Below are 16606 nucleotides of genomic sequence, written 5' to 3'. Positions count from 1 at the left end.
TAAATGTACTTTGACTTGTTTATCAAACTGAGTTTCAGTGCATAGATTTCGAGAAATCTCTCTTGTCTTTCCATCTATATTTTGGCTCTCTGTAAAATACGCAACATTCTTCTTCTTCTTCGCTAGACGTACATGCCACCGTTGGGTGTACCCTGAACCGATGTATATATTACAATAACAGTACATGTACAACTAGTGCGCACCGTGATTGGTGAGCAAATCTCCTCATATAAGGAGGCTAAATGGCTGGTTCTGAGTTGAATAGGGGTATTAGGGATGAACAATTCCATTCAAAGAACTGTTTTCAGACGTCATAGAGACGTCTACCATATATGCCTAACGGTGTACTCGCAATGAACACGCCCCCGCCAGCTAGCCGCGACAGGTAACTTGTCGGCTCGCGTAGCAAAGCGATATCCATACTAACTAGAACACCTTTAAGAAGCGTATTTACTTAATTGATGTTCCCACCTTCAAACCATGTAAAGCGCCGAGAAACCAATATTGTGAGAGCGCTATATAAAAAAAAGACATATTTGTATTATCATTATTATTAATAAATATATAAATACATGACAATATTCATACATATACATAGATGTATTAATAAGTTTATAAATAAATCTCTGAAAAGATGAAGAATCAATGACAATCCTCTATAATGTGTACATTAGAAAACCTTTCCCTGATGAGTGATGACTCGTGTAGAATTTTGTCATCATTTTGTTGTTGGTTTCTTGGAATTATATAATTGGAAGCTGTCACTTATGTAAATAATAGGGACTTTTAGATTGAGTGGACGAGAACACGACGAACGCCGACTGATCATCTCTCAACGTACAGCAACTGCCATGTTGACTATTAGAATGAATCTTTTAGATTGCACTTGACGATATACATGCATGCAGGAAGTACAGAACATGAAGACAGACAGACAAAAGAGGACAAATATATTTTCATTCTACCCTCAACACAATAGAGGCCTTTTCGTAATGTAACTAAATTTAATGCATAGGTTTTTGTGAAGTGCCTCAGTACAAATTATTTCATTCACCTGATAGAAATAATGGTATTTTAATAGTCAGAATACAACTGCATATATTAAGTGTTGCTAGGTAGGTCAAGTCATAATGTTTGTCCAACCTGGCAACAACTAATGTATGCAGTTAGGATTACGAAAATGGCCTATTGCTACATAGTAGAACATCCCTTCACTGCTATTATGTAAAAATGTGTAGAACAGGTGAATATGCATGTGACACCTGTTCTACACATTTTTACATAATAGCAGGGAAGGGATGTTCCTTTGTCTACCTGAGGAAATGTATATTTTATGCGCACGCGGCATATACTAGTACCGTACTAGATTTAGGAAAATCAAGGTTGACGCATTCTCGATCGCCGACTGAGACGACGTTACTCATGCGCAGAGCCTTACAATGACGTCATATATTGCAGTCAAAGCTGTCAACGTGCAAATCTAAAGTCCCTATTATTGTAACTTTGGAAACTTACTTTCAATGTGTACGTTAATCTTGAACTGAATGATGCCAATTACCAAATACACGGAAGTCATGTTTCTTTGTCATATCTGTTAGGTCCCAACAAAAAGTACCCCCTAGTCTTTAGAAGAGTCTTCGGCTGAGGACGTCGTTACATCTTCCTTTTCCTTTCCCTTTCCATTTCTTCTTTTCTTCTCTTTTTTCCCCTCATTAATGGAGGGGCACGAACACAGTCCCTTTTAGGTAAAAGTGTTCAAAAGCTTGCGGTTCAGAAATTATGAGGAGTGCATGCTCCGTGGGTGGAGGGGGGGGGGACTTACTTTTTGTTGCGGTTTTATTTCTCGCATTGATTATAAATTCTTCCAGAAGTGCCCCTGGTTACGCCCACATTGCAGTAGACCGCCCTCTGATGGCGTGGAATATTGAAGCTCAGGGCGTGAACATGTATGCACATGTCACGCTGCTCTCTAATTGGTCAGTTGTAAATGTAGCTTCTCGTGGACCTAACCTGAAATGGGGTATTTCACCAGATTTATTTCATGGCCTCATTAGTTTATTTGCCAACTTACTATGGATATTATCAACATTTTTTTCATTACCAAGGAAATGAAAATATTGATGTAGACGAATAAGAATAAATTCTTTGTAGGAAACAAAAAAAATCATTTTGGGAATGAGCTCTTAAAATATTGTCCACAAATATGGAGGATATTGTTTCTCTACATGTCTCTGCGTCTTTTTTATAGTGATGCATTTCTTACCAGATCCACACAGGTATCCAACACAGAGTCATGAGACACCCTTCAATCGGTAATGAAAACGGAAGCATTTTAGGAACCGAGCTTTTCAAATAACTATGTCTCATAAGCAACTTTGGCGCAAGTCGATACGCACCCTCGCAAACAATGCCTCCTGTTTATCTAAGCTTGAACACATATGCCACACAAAAATGATACTGAATGATTTGGGATAGAACACTCTTTCATAAGATATATAATAATTTACTGTTTATAGATGTTTTTTTAATAATTAGCAACGTTCTAGGTGTAAACTTTTTATTTACTCACACCATGGACCTATTACGAATGGACATTCATCGTTTTCTTAAAGAATTTATTGTGATTGTCTCCGTCAATGTCTTCTCAATAACATTCTGTACATGTTTCTTCCCTTTGATCTCATGATGGTCACCGCCAACAAGCCGGGACAGAATTAAGATAGTGATTTTAAACATGGTAATCTACATGCGCAGAAGATAATTAACCGCTTAAATCATGGGAAATCGATGTGCAGTTCTGGTTAATAATTGGAAATTGTTGTTCCGTGTACTGTGTTCTATTTTTGAAAAACATGTTGATATTACCAGATAGGTTTTGTTTGGATTGTTTGTGATTTAAAATCCCGTTTTCCCCATAATATTCCAGAGTTACAACGCACAGGGCTTATAAAGATCATGGCCTTCTAATTGTTTTATAAGGTCATGGGGATGTGCGAAAGTGTGCGAATCAGTAATAATACATTTTATATCACCAAAATCGTCTGCTTTTCAACTTTGCTGCTCCCCATTGGGGATGCTTTCATTTAAGACACACTCTTACATAGCACACCATCCAAACAAACCCAAGAGAGGGAAACTGCTCCTTTGTCAATGACCGAAAATGCTTACGCAGTCGTTATAGTTAAAACAGCTGAATGTTCTCATTAAGATGCACATAATCAAAAGGCGGCGACTATCATTGGATCAAAGGAAGAATCACGTTGAATTTCCATCCGTAATAGGTCCATGCTCACACGGTATTGTCCACGATGATGAGGGACATAGTTTCTTCATGTGGTGTGTGTGTGTGTATTGGGTTTTTACAGACGTGTATCAATCAGATATTATTATTTACCTCTGGGGACCGACCTTTAAACGTCACCATCCAAAAGACGTGACTCAGTTTCGAACCTGCGTATTCGTTAGCAGTGGATTACAGGCGCACGCCACAACGCCTATAATGTCTCCATGTCTTATATATTCTCTACTAGATCCACACGGGTCTCCAACACGGCGTGATCAGACATGCCCAGCCGAACTGCCTCCCGTTGGATGAAGTCACGCTCCCGCAGAAACTTAAGGAAAGTGGATACGCCACCAACATGGTCGGTAAATGGCATATCGGCTTCTACTTGGATGCTTGCACGCCCACCGAAAGGGGCTTCGATTCTTTCTTTGGTAAGGGCTTATCTAAATTAGTAATCAGAATAAATATACTACTATACTACTCACTATGAACATGATGGACAAAGAAAGAGGACAAAATACACAGTTCCTCATTCTACCCTCCACGTGTGGTAGACAAAGGAACATCCCTCCACTGCTATTATGTAAACTAAGTAGAACAGATGAATATGCATGTGACACTTGTTCTACACATCTTTACATAATAGCAATGAAGGGATGTTCCTTTGTCCATCACAGCAATTGCTGAGGGTAGAATGAGGAACTGTATACTTTAATTGTCTTCTTTCTTTGTCCGCCATGTTCATAGTGACTACTACTAAAATGATGATTACAACAGAAATGCACATGTATTGATAATGATAATACTACTGATAATTTATCCCCAAAACAAATAACAGTAATAATATTAATGATAGGCTATAATATTTATAATAATAAAACCAATAATGAGGATAGTAATAATCTTAGAAATAATAGCTATGATTGTTATTAGTATTATTATTAGTATTACTACTATTATAGTGTTGATTATTATTGTGATAAAAATAACATGGCTGATAATAACAATAGCAACATGAGAACATTAATGATTGAAATAATAATAATTATGCTAACAATACTTACAATAACAATACAACAAACAATAATAGTAATACTATAATTAAATTATAATAATAACACTAAAACAAATTGCAATGGTATAATGATAAGTAACAGCTAGAGTCAAACGTGCTTTAGCATCAACCTGTATAGACAGACCACCTGTCTATAAAGACCACATTTTCTGTTTCCATCGAAAGTAATTAATTATAAACATAAATTATGCTAAAAGAACCTGTACATAAAGACCACCTGCCTATAAAGACCACATTTCGTGTCTCCCTTGAGCGGTTTTTATATACAGGGACCCGTTTCACAAAGCATTTTTCCAATGACAAATGACACAAATCAGTGACAAATCTGTTGGTAACAAATCAGCAGCAAGGATTTCAGTAGCTTATAACAAAAACTGTCATTTGTCACGGATGACAAGTTTTCTGAAATGCCCCCCCCCCAGGTTTCACTGTCTTATCACTGAGGCGCGATAGCTCAGTCGGCAGAGCAGTGGTCTCGTAATCCGGTGACCCGGGTTCGAAACCAAGGCGATGCGCTAGTGCCCTTTGGTAAGGTATTAATCCTCATTACCAGGTCCCTCGGAGAGGACCTAAAGCAGTCGGCCGTCTGGTTGCTTACTTACAAGCATTTATACTTTCTTAACAGTCAGTTAAATAACCACCACCATCGACCTTTTTTTTTCTTCTTTCTTTTTGATCAGGGTTCCTGGTAGGAGGTGAGGACCACTACACGCACTCGGGCCACTGCGAGGTCTACAATGCAGACGATGGCAGTACCAAGACCCTATCAGGACACGACCTACACGCGAACAAGACACCGTCTTCGATTACGAAGGACAGTATTCCACCCATCTCTTCACGAATAAAACAATTGATGCCATAGAGAAGCATGACAAGACAAAGGTACGTTTACGTGGACATAATCGGGACTTTTAGATTTACACGCCGAGAGCGTGGACTGCCGCGTGTGACATTGTGTTAAGGCACTGGGTCGTGCCCGGCAGTGCCTTAAAAAGGACGTCACATTACCTTAAAAGGATGTCACACGTGGCGGTCCACGTTATAAAAACAAAGAACGGACTGAATCTGGAATAGGACAGTATTTCAAGAACTCGTTTCCTAAAAACTATCTTTTTCCATTTTTTTCTTCTTCAAAATTTAAGCTTACTCGTCTGCTTCAGTATTTTCATTTAAAACCAACTTTAACAAAAAATCACTCTTAATTTATGGGCTAGGAGAATGAAGGGCAGTTTTTCTGAATTTTCTTCATTCTCCTAGCCCATAAATTAAGAGTGATTTTTTGTTAAAGTTGGTTTTATACATGCTTTCTAACACAAACTTTTTGAAAGGTGTTTGGCACACTCTATTTAAAAGTAAATCTTAAAGAGAAGGTTGAGTTCTGGGAAGAGATGACAAATAATTTGTGAGCGTTATCATTCTTAGTATGCAAGTGTGGAAGAACATCAGATAAGACATATTCCCTGAAAAGCATGGCTCTTCAAATGCCTTCCTATTCTAAATATGTCATGTAACATCGTAACATACGCCACGGTGTTCGTGTAGTCCTATATTCATCTTTCTGTGTACAGTGTTTGTAACTTTACCAAGACTTGGCCAAAGTTTCTTATCATTTTGGTGATTCCAGAACCTTGCAATACACACAAATTCTTATATGCTAGATGATCAACCTTTTCTGGTCGATTCCACACCGTTTCTTTCACAATGCAATCGCACGACCAGAACTCAACTTCATCTTAATAAGGCACTCTTCCTGTATCTGACTTACTTTAGTAGGATAAGAAAATCTTTATGTCTTCGAGCTAAGCTAGTTTGCAGGAGAACATGTTTCTACGGATTATTTGAGCATTAATTTGATTCGTTCTTTTTCATTTTTTTCTCGTTTAGTGTTTTTACCTTAAAGCCATTGTTCATGTACAGTAATTACTGTAGGTGGTAGAAAAGTCTCCCCATCTCAGAACTTAGGCACCTTTCAAGAAACATATTTCTATGGATTAATTTAGCATTATAGTTATTCTTTCTTTTGTCCTTTTTCCCTCTCTTCTATTTGTACCTTAAAGCCACTCTTCATGTACCTGGCATATCAAGCTGTACACCTACCTTTGCAAGTACCTGACAGATACATGGACCCATACAAGAACATCGCCGACGAAAACAGACGTACCTATGCTGGTATGGTATCTTGTATGGATGAAGGTATAGGAAACGTCACAAGAGCTCTCAAGGACGCTGGTCTTTACGATAATACCATCATAATATTCTCAACAGGTGAAGAAATGCACGTATTTCCATTTACTTTTTGACCCTATCCAGATACTTATTTCGTATTTTGTGATTTGGCTCAATATCGTTTTTTTCTTCAGAGCCCAAACAACAACAAAAACTAAAAAGGGGGTGTTTCACAAAGATCCTAAGTTGAAATTATCTCTGAGTTGGACTTAACAATTATGTACAGCCGTTAGCATCTATGAACATATTTTGTAAAAGTTATTTTAAAAGGCATAAAATGTTGATTCAAATCATTCGTGTTTTCTATCATCAAGGAGATTTCATGTTCTTGATGGGGAAATTATATATAAAAAGTATAAAATAATTGAATTTTTGCTTCTGAATATATATTATTTCAAGGCTACAAATGGCTTTCCATAATATTTAAGTCCAACTTAGAGTTAGGTTTGACTTTGGATCTTTTTGAAACACCTCCCTGATGAGTAGAAAGGGCATGTTTTCATTTAAAGATGTACACCTTGTCTATCTATGCTGCGTGACCATAATTTCATTTTAAGACGAAGAACAAAAGGAAAATATGCTTTAAAACTCTTAAATTGGCAACAAATCTAGAAGTTCAAAATAATTGTTTCTCAAACAAAAATTGTTATTTGTTTAGTTTTTCCAGTAGGTTCGTAGCTATCTATTGCTTAAAGAGACAGTACACTTTATTACAGCAATTTAACAACAAAGGAAAAATAATGTTAAGAACATCAAATGATTGGGTATTTGTTTCTAGACTAGTTCATCGTAACTGTGCCGTGGACCAGTGATGGCCTGGTGGTAGAGTCGCTGCCCGGCTAGCAGTAGATGGAGGTTCAAGTCCCGCCGTTTCCAAAAAAAATTCTGACTTCTTTTTCAATTACAGATCGATCAATCGATCTCATTTACTGGGTGAAAGCCACAAATATGTTTGAATAATCAAGTGATTAGTTTAGGCATTTTCAAATTCCATTCTCGGAGATTGACAGAACTTTATTTATACACATTACAACTAATGTCAACACTTAAACATCAAATATCAAAGATACAAGTAAACGATTTTTACAAAATCGCTGAACAATAATTGACCCTACCGCAAATATCATGTTCGACAGTAGATGACGACCTTTCTCCCCACAAAATAGAGAGGTTAGTTAACACATGCACAGATATACCCGGGAAGACGCTAAGACAATGTTTTTTCGGCTTCCATAGCGGTGTCAACTAATTCTTTAATTTACTAATTTATCGTTCAGGTTTCATAAACTCCCCCGATGGTTTGATGAGATATATGTAGGCACCATCATAACTTGTTATTTATATTTTATTGGTTCCGTAACTATTATTTCTACAACGGAGTTGCCAGTCCTGAGCCAAGGCATTGTATTTGCATGGGAACCGGAAGTGCCTTTGCCAAATATACTCATGGCCGGTACTGCCCTCTGCGGCAGAGAGAGAATTTCAGCAGGATAGTACGGATAATGTAGAAATGAATATTATTGTTTTGCAGTGTGTGAATGCACATCACTAATTAGGTGTGTTGGCCCAGTCAGTAGAGCGTCCGCCTCAAAACCGGGAGGTCGTGGGTTCGAACCCCGGCCGCGTCACACCAAAAGACGTTAAAAGACGGGAGTTGCTGCTACCTTGTTTGGCGTTCAACAATAAGGGATATAGCAACGGCCATCTGGCGCTGCTCAGTGGCTGCCGGGCTCACGATCAATTGGGCAAAAAGAATTTCCATTTCGGTTTAACTAATTTGGAGTGGACTTTAAAGATTATTATTATTATTATTATATTATTACGTACCTAGCTATACATATCACCTATTTAATTTAGTTTTCCTGTTATGTTCTTGATCAGATAACGGTGGTCCAATCCAAAGCGGTGCCAACAATTGGCCACTACGGGGAAGCAAAGGAAACATGTGGGAAGGAGGGATTCATGGAGTAGGGTTCGTACACAGTCCGCTTCTACCAACATCAGTCAAAGGAACGGTCAATCATGACTTGATGCATGTGAGCGACTGGCTACCGACTATTGTAGCAGGTATTGCAGGTGGAGCGTTGAATGGAACCAAACCCTTGGACGGCTTCGATGTGTGGAACTCTATCAGGTACCTAGCCATCAGGCACTCTTTTTCCCTCTACTTTTTTGTGAATCTAGCGAATCATTTTACTTTAACTCATAGCAGTTACTGGATTTCTGATGGTCTATATGAATCTGTTATCATGTACTCTTTCGATAAAAGCTCCAGTTAAAAAAAAAAAAAGTATTTTGTTCAATTCTTTTCTTCAACTAGTTCCAAATGCGTATTTTAATTCTTCTTCTCATTACATTTGTGTTACTATTTGTTTTATTATCATCGTCATCATTATTAATGAATGCATTCACGGTCTCTTTAAGAAAAGGGTGCTAATCACCGTGACCTTTGGCCGTTGACCTTGTTAAGATTCACCACATTAGTATTTCTCAAAAGAAGGTAAGGTTCGTAATTCCGACAAATTAAATCGGGTTCATAAGTCCGAAATTGTGAACATCCCTGGTTGAATTTTCGGAACAACAAACTCTTATTCTATTTTAGGAATGATAAACCCCATTTCATTTTTTTTCGGAATTACGATTCTTTGAAAAACGCAACTTTCTCTCTTTTGTAACAGTGTCCTTTGAACAGCTTAGTTTATTTCTCTACAACAGGCCGAGGAAATGTCTGCATTATGCTTACATACAAAATGTATGAATTGTTTAAAAAAGGGAAAAAAGAAAAAGAAAGAGCAAAGGGTTTAAGACAAGGGATTCTTATATGTGAATAAAATATGTTACTTTTGCATTTGTAATTTTTCAGTGGTACAGCTTCGTCCCCTCGAACAGAAATCTTGCACAATATCGACCTGAAGAAAAGCAACCTGCGAACGAGAAATTTGATACATCAATAAGAGCTGCGCTACGCGTTGGAGACTGGAAAATAAAGACGGGCGCAGACTATGACGGTGAGTCAAAATTATCTTAAAGTTATTCGAACATTTTCGTAATATTAAAGGTAAACTTGAGCTCTCGTCAGAATGCGCTTACGGCTACTACTAAGAGCAGTACTAATAATGATAATGCGACTACTACTACTACTACTACTACCCTACTTCCAACACCACTACTTCTACTACTTCTACTACGGAACCACTATTACTACTACTACAACAACTACTTATACTGCTTAACATTTACTATTACAACATTGTGCTACTATTTCTACTACTACTACTACTACTACTACTACTTATACTGCTGTACATTTACTATTACAACATTGTGCTACTATTTCTACTAATACTACTACTACTTCTACTACTGCTACTACTAGTAGTTTTGGAGACATCATCATCATTATCATCATCATTACTTTTGTATTATTATTTGTATCTGTACCTTTTGAGAATCATCATTTTTATCTATATCCTTGTTTTTATAATTGTTGTTGTCGTCGTTGTCGACATTACAAACATTCTTTTCTCTATCCAAACCTCTCTTTGTGACAATAGTAACGACACACAACGTGTGGATGCCGCCACCCGAATCCGGACTCGACACGATATACCCGACAGAGAAACCGAACCAAAAGGTATGGCTCTTCAACATAACCGCCGACCCTCTGGAGCAAACCGATCTTTCGGAAAAGTATCCGGATGTGGTCAACGAGCTTGTACAGAAATTAGAGGAGTATTACGAAGGTTCGGTTCCCATGCGGTATCCGGATGAGGATTTGGAAGCGGATCCGGCTTTGCGTGGTGGTTCATGGGGGCCATGGAAGTAAATCCATAGCAAATTTAGGCTGAAACTGCTTCAATCGATAGTGGTTCTTTTAGGACCCCCTCTCCTGATATATATATATATAATTAGATACATAACATTCTTAAAAATTTACACTGCATGCAAATGCCAGATAAAGGGGGCAAATGGGACACGTGCCCCCCCCCCCCCCCCCCCCCCCCACACACACACACACACTTCACCAAACAATTGGGAAATATGGTAAGCAGACAATGAGAAGAAGAAAACAAAAAATATGGGGATGGAGAAAAGGAATGCACAGAAAAGGACAGATAAAATGGGAAAGTAAACAGGAAGAAGACAAATATGAAGCAAGGGCTTATTTAATTGATTTGTCAGATAATTTCGTAGCAAAATGGCACTCCAAAATCCAGATGACATTTCGAAATTTCCCTCCGCCCCGTGCCACGAAATCTTAGGTCAACTAATGCATCTTGCGGTAACTACCCCCCTATTTAAACACATCGGCTAACAAGACCGACAACAAGTAATATTACATTACAACAAGTATTACCCCTGTCTACAACAAATAACAAAGTTAGTTGTTATTAACAACGCCAAATTAATCTAATTGACCTAGACATCACAGAAGAGTCTGTTAAAAAGAAGAGTTAAAAATGGAATTTCATTTATAACTATTATTTAATTTTCAAAATTATTGTAAGGTTTGATTAGAACATACTATGAGTACTTTCTACACTCAGTTTAAACTAGAAATAAGAGGAGAAATGTAATTATTGCAGATATCTAAGTATTGCTAGCTTGTTCCCTGTTCAAACAAAGTTTCTTGAGTTGTTTATGTTCCACCAGAGAGTTTAAATCATGAGCAACTTGTTCTTTCTTTCTAATGACAGAATTATTTGAATCTACGACAGGTTTGTTTGAACATATGCAATGATTGTACACTCATACTGATATGAAATTTACAATACTCTTGTATTTGGAAGAACGTGTGTTTCCTGAACTAAAAAAAAAAAATCTGAAGTTGTTCCAATTCACAAGAAATGAGATGAATGGAGGTATTGCCTTACAAACTAGAAGACAGTTATATATATATAATACAAATTAATGCAGAATTATTTGTAGAAAAAAATTGGTGTAAATATATTAATGGTTTCTACATTTCGTTTTTAAACACGGTAATTCGACAAATATGGCTCCTCTTAAATTTAAAATTAAGATACCAAATGTTTATTTCAGACCTCTTTCAATATAATAGTCAAATTCAAAATTATAATACCCGATTTTGCAACAAATTCCATTTATGGTCTGTTAAGTCTAGTTATAAAGCTAAATCAATAAGTTATCTAGGTCCTAAACAGTGGAATATGATTCCCCAAGTAATAACGAAATCACAATTCACATCTTCCTTTAGAAAACATATAAAATCTTATTACTAAATAGTTATTAATCATCACAGTTGTTCATTTTGTTTTATCTGAACCCCTTTCATTGTTGTTTTTTATTGCCCCCTTTATATATATATATATTGTTTTCTTCTATTTCACTTTCTCACGTATTATAGATAGTTAAAGTGTCTGTACTTTGCTTATTTTACTTAATTTATTGTTGTGTGCTAATAATGTTTTGTATTTCCTTTCCCCCCTTTATATATATATTTGTTTTTACTTCACTTTCTCTCGTATTAAAGACAGTTGAAGTGTTTTTACTTTGCTTATTTTACTTAATGTTTTGTTGTGTGCTTTTAATATTTTGTATTTCTATTATTGATGATCCAATTTTACAGGTTTTTGCAACCTTCACGGAAAGCCCCGCATATAACCTTTGTAAATGTATTCAAATTTACTGTTACCTTGTATACTTTGATTTTATATATTGCGAAATAAAATTAATTGAATTGAATTGAATTGAATTGAAAGAACTTGGTTATTATATAAAGCGTTCAATTGTATTAACCATAAAAAAATTATCTACGATATTTATCGTCATGGTATGTATCCACGGGATAACGCTAACATGGCCAAAAAAATTATTTCAGTGACAGCAATCAGTTTGTATTTTGTACGCAATTATAAATGAAAGATGTGTGATATTAATATAGGAGTTGTCCAAGGATCAGAAGTGAGGCCGCTGTAGTTCCTTCTTTTCATTAAAGGTAATACAAAGTTTTGGTATGGGGTCACGAATTAGGTCCAAATGAACATATTTGAAGCATATGCGATCCTACAATATTCAGTGATCGTTGTCGCGGTTGAAATCGAGTCTAAAATTATGAAATTGTAAATAGTAAACTCTTAATGTTGTATAGCTCCCTCTAAAGTTCTAGATGTTAATTAAGCTATAAACAATTTTTCTTGACTAAAATCGACTGATTAACTATTCCCGTATGATAACTATATATCACAACTACATATTCTGAGATTGTCATGGTTGCAGCTACCATTGTACGGCCGAAGGCGCTATGTGAAATTTATCAAAATTTACCTAGGGAGCACCGGTACATTTTTATATTCGATTTTTCTCGAAAGTAGAATTGTTTTAGGGGCTAAATTTTCTAGTGCTTATAATACATCCACAGGGGCATCCCCATATATTTAACAAATTGTAAAGAATCACTATCCACCAATTTTCAAAATTTCCCAAAATTTTGTATTACCTTTAATGACCTGAATATGTAAGCCAACTACTTATCACAACTACAACTACATATTCTGAGATTGTCATGGTTGCAGCTACCATTGTACGGCCGAAGGCGCTATGTGAAATTTATCAAAATTTACCTAGGGAGCACCGGTACATTTTTATATTCGATTTTTCTCGAAAGTAGAATTGTTTTAGGGGCTAAATTTTCTAGTGCTTATAATACATCCACAGGGGCATCCCCATATATTTAACAAATTGTAAAGAATCACTATCCACCAATTTTCAAAATTTCCCAAAATTTTGTATTACCTTTAATGACCTGAATATGTAAGCCAACTACTTATCACAACTACAACTACATATTCTGAGATTGTCATGGTTGCAGCTACCATTGTACGGCCGAAGGCGCTATGTGAAATTTATCAAAATTTACCTAGGGAGCACCGGTACATTTTTATATTCGATTTTTCTCGAAAGTAGAATTGTTTTAGGGGCTAAATTTTCTAGTGCTTATAATACATCCACAGGGGCATCCCCATATATTTAACAAATTGTAAAGAATCACTATCCACCAATTTTCAAAATTTCCCAAAATTTTGTATTACCTTTAATGACCTGAATATGTAAGCCAACTACTTATCACAACTACAACTACATATTCTGAGATTGTCATGGTTGCAGCTACCATTGTACGGCCGAAGGCGCTATGTGAATTTATCAAAATTTACCTAGGGAGCACCGGTACATTTTTATATTCGATTTTTCTCGAAAGTAGAATTGTTTTAGGGCTAAATTTTCTAGTGCTTATAATACATCCACAGGGGCATCCCCATATATTTAACAAATTGTAAAGAATCACTATCCACCAATTTTCAAAATTTCCCAAAATTTTGTATTACCTTTAATGACCTGAATATGTAAGCCAACTACTTATCACAACTACAACTACATATTCTGAGATTGTCATGGTTGCAGCTACCATTGTACGGCCGAAGGCGCTATGTGAAATTTATCAAAATTTACCTAGGGAGCACCGGTACATTTTTATATTCGATTTTTCTCGAAAGTAGAATTGTTTTAGGGGCTAAATTTTCTAGTGCTTATAATACATCCACAGGGGCATCCCCATATATTTAACAAATTGTAAAGAATCACTATCCACCAATTTTCAAAATTTCCCAAAATTTTGTATTACCTTTAATGACCTGAATATGTAAGCCAACTACTTATCACAACTACAACTACATATTCTGAGATTGTCATGGTTGCAGCTACCATTGTACGGCCGAAGGCGCTATGTGAAATTTATCAAAATTTACCTAGGGAGCACCGGTACATTTTTATATTCGATTTTTCTCGAAAGTAGAATTGTTTTAGGGGCTAAATTTTCTAGTGCTTATAATACATCCACAGGGGCATCCCCATATATTTAACAAATTGTAAAGAATCACTATCCACCAATTTTCAACCTTTAATTACCTTTAATGACCTGAATATGTAAGCCAACTACTTATTTCTATTATATTTGCAGATTGTGAAATCGTGTTCATCTTCAGAAGAGATATCACTTAGATTAATCATGTATTAAAATGTTGAATTAAATTCTATTTTTAAATCCTCTTGAAACAAAATATGGTACAAAATTAAAGAAATACCGTGCTTTGTGAATTTCTCCCACAAAAACAAGTGAAGAAAGAATAAATACATACATCAATATCCATGACATTCAGCCATACAGTCAAAAAAACAAATGTGTTAATGGCTGCATTCATGAAAACTTTTTTTTTCTTCAATATATATCAATAAAGTAAATTGATACATAACACGGCACATAACAGGACAACACAACATAAAACGGCACAACACAATGCCTCACTCTAGCCAGTTAAACGTAAGGCTCACCCTGACATGCATCAAGGTTATATTTCATGTTAGAAACCGAGACTGGATCCGTCACGGAGAGGCTCCACTGAAATACAGTAACATTAACAATAGAATAACATAATTGACAATAAGGAAGTAGAAAATTCATGAAATGCTAGGGGAAAAAAATCTACAAGAAATAAAGTGACCATTTACTAAAATGGGAGCTCAGTTTACCTTTCTTCTCTCCTATTCACATTCAATTTTCTGTTTCATTTTTACAAAAGAAAGGAAACCCTGAAAATGTAATTCTACCTCTTGAAATTTACATCGAATAATATAAAAATTGAGGTACAGGAATAAAAGAAATGAATACATACATCATGCCTGCCACCGATATCAATAATAAATATATGAGCGAACCCAAGTACAGTGTTGTCTCCTTCGTCATATTATCAATATAATCTTTATGCTTTTTCCATATTGGAGCAACTGCTGTGCATTTACAAAATATATGAATCAAGGTTTCAGGAAGCTCCTGGCAGAAGTAACACAAAGGACTATCCCTTCTTCCAATTTTATATAAAAATGAGTTTAGGGCTATGGCATTATGAAATATTTTAAAATAAAAGACCTTAACTGAGTTTCTATAGTGCATTTGAAATTATTTTTGTGTATAACAGACCCTTCAATTTCATCTCTATCCAAACCAAGCCACTCTTTCCACTTATTACCAATCTTTGCCTGTAATGGTTTATCTTTGCTACGTAGTATCGAAAAAGCATACCTAGGCACTTTCAACTTCCTCAGCAACTCAAAGACAATCTTATCAAAAATATTCCCATGAACATCTTGATGATTAATAAACCAATCTAAGTATAACGCATTCATCAGGGAATCATACTTGCGCTGGTCACTCATTAGGATATCAAATTCTACAACCAAGTTTTCAAAAGTTTTCACCATATTACAACCCTTTCACCATATTACAACCACTCTCATTCATTCATGAAAACTTAGCTGCTTAAAGGGAGTGTGTCATGACGAGACTATGTGTCTTTCCCGTGGCCCTACCCGGGGCCAATCAGGTATAATACGACTACGGACGACGCGACCACAGCATTCACGTGCGTGCAACATACGCGAACCCGAAGCGTGAGGAGAACTTCGGTCTGTTTCGTGAACGCTAGCTTGCGCTGACCCAGTTAATAGGGACTTTTAGATTTGCGTGGACTGATACGTGTAACGTCCATTCAAGGCAGTGCATTAAAAGGACGTCGATCGTAGGAATCCACGTTGTCGTTGTGCAAATCTAAAAATCCCTAATGAAGTCCATTCGTTTACGTGCAAAAGAAGACGTAGATGACGTTCACTAGTATTTGCCATGATACACTCCCTTTAATATGCTTTTAAAACTGGAGCTGTTCTCTCAATCTCAAAATAATGTTTATATATGGCAACTTGGACGTGTCCCAAATAATTAGATTTTGGGGATGTTGTTGCTTCTTAGTGCTTGTGTTGTAGTTGTTGTTTTCATTGTAATGTTAACTAATTTGGCCTAATTAATCGTATAGCTCCTAGATTAATATTATCTTATCCCAATCTCGCTTGGGGATTATCCCGAAAAAGGCGTTAGGACTTTCTTAACCCCCCCCCCCCCAACATGTAATTAATTTTAAGTTAAGAATGTACCGTTATTTATTCTATGT

General features: G+C 36.3%; 1 pseudogene across 1 annotated transcript; it reads left to right on the top strand.

Annotated features, from left to right (window-relative positions):
• Positions 1-3530: 3530 nt before the first annotated feature.
• Positions 3531-12298, top strand: LOC115918399 (annotated as a pseudogene). Its single transcript, XR_004062428.1, has 6 exons — positions 3531-3717; positions 5042-5243; positions 6419-6626; positions 8469-8721; positions 9451-9595; positions 10142-12298. The product of XR_004062428.1 is annotated as an arylsulfatase J-like (transcript).
• The last annotated feature ends 4308 nt before the right edge of the window (positions 12299-16606 follow it).

This window comes from Strongylocentrotus purpuratus, unplaced genomic scaffold (genome assembly GCF_000002235.5).
Source record: "Strongylocentrotus purpuratus isolate Spur 01 unplaced genomic scaffold, Spur_5.0 spur5_contig_871, whole genome shotgun sequence".
NCBI classification, from domain to species: domain Eukaryota; kingdom Metazoa; phylum Echinodermata; class Echinoidea; order Camarodonta; family Strongylocentrotidae; genus Strongylocentrotus; species Strongylocentrotus purpuratus.
Note: the sequence above shows the minus strand (reverse complement) of the source record. Positions and strands in the feature narration are given on the sequence as shown.